Genomic DNA, 1,323 nt, shown 5'->3' on the forward strand with positions numbered 1-1,323 from the left:
CGCGAAGAAAACGATGTTGCATCAGTTTCCTTGGTTATTCGACGTGCTGAAACCGAATACGATGCCAGATTTTGTCTAGGTGCAGCAAAAAGAAAATGATTCCCACGATGTCGTAAAAACGCATATGTATAATCGACTTTTTCTCGAAGACAAGTTGTTCCCACGCAAACTTCGAGCATTGAACTCGTGTCAACAAGACGGGAAGTTTATATAGCGTTCCACATTTCTTGTGACGTCAAAGGAAATCGTTGGATAGGATTTTTTGGATGAGGTAGGAAGGGGAACAGGATAATTCTCCATAATTTTGCAAGAAAAATTACTGAAAAAATGGATAGTCCAGACCGGGATTTGAACCCGGGACCTTCCGATTATGCATCGGGTGCTCTCCCAACTGAGCTATCCGGCTCCTAGCCATTTCTTCTATTCACTTTTTCTTGCCTATATGGAGCACCGCCGTCCTTCATTCGGCAATCATTTTTATCAACAAGACGGGAAGTTTATATAGCGTTCCACATTTCTTGTGACGTCAAAGGAAATCGTTGGATAGGATTTTTTGGATGAGGTAGGAAGGGGAACAGGATAATTCTCCATAATTTTGCAAGAAAAATTACTGAAAAAATGGATAGTCCAGACCGGGATTTGAACCCGGGACCTTCCGATTATGCATCGAAACCCCGACCCCGACCCCCCGGAAAGTCGATTATGTATAATCGACTTTTTCTTGGAGACAAATCGTTTACACGCAAACTTTGCGCATTGAACTCGTGTAGTTCGACGAAACGATGCTATTGCACGCGGTTTCATCGGCCTACGATAATGTGTACTCAAGTTGTATGCCATCATATCGGACACGAATATTAACTTCTATGATTGAGTTTTTCGTGAGCTGTGGTCGCGAAAAAAACGATGTTGCATCAGTTTCCTTGGTTATTCGACGTCCTGAAACCGAATATGATGCCAGATTTCGCCTAGGTGCAGCCGAAAAAAAGTGATTCCCACGATGTCGTAAAAACGCATATGTATAATCGACTTTTTCTCGAAGACAAATCGTTCACACGCAAACTTCGCGCATTGCACTCGTGTAGTTCGACGAAACGAAGCTATTGCACGCGGTTTTATCGGCCTACGACAATGTGTACTCAAGTTATATGCCATCATATCGAACCCGAAAATAAACTTCTATGATTGAGTTTTTCGTGAGCTGTGGTTACGAAGGAAACGATGATGCATCAGTTTCCATGGTTCTTCGACGTGCTGAAACCGAATATGATGCCAGATTTCACCTAGGTGCAGCCAAAAAAAAGTCATTCCCACGATGTCGTG

The 1,323-nt window shown here is 42.9% G+C and overlaps 1 non-coding gene across 1 annotated transcript; it reads right to left on the minus strand.

Moving 5' to 3' along the window:
• Window positions 1–332: 332 nt before the first annotated feature.
• Trnam-cau (transfer RNA methionine (anticodon CAU)) lies at window positions 333–406 on the minus strand. Its single transcript has one exon. It is a non-coding gene; the product is annotated as a tRNA-Met (tRNA).
• Between the last annotated feature and the right edge of the window lie 917 nt (window positions 407–1,323).

This window comes from Diachasmimorpha longicaudata, chromosome 1 (genome assembly GCF_034640455.1).
Source record: "Diachasmimorpha longicaudata isolate KC_UGA_2023 chromosome 1, iyDiaLong2, whole genome shotgun sequence".
NCBI classification, from domain to species: Eukaryota; Metazoa; Arthropoda; class Insecta; order Hymenoptera; family Braconidae; genus Diachasmimorpha; species Diachasmimorpha longicaudata.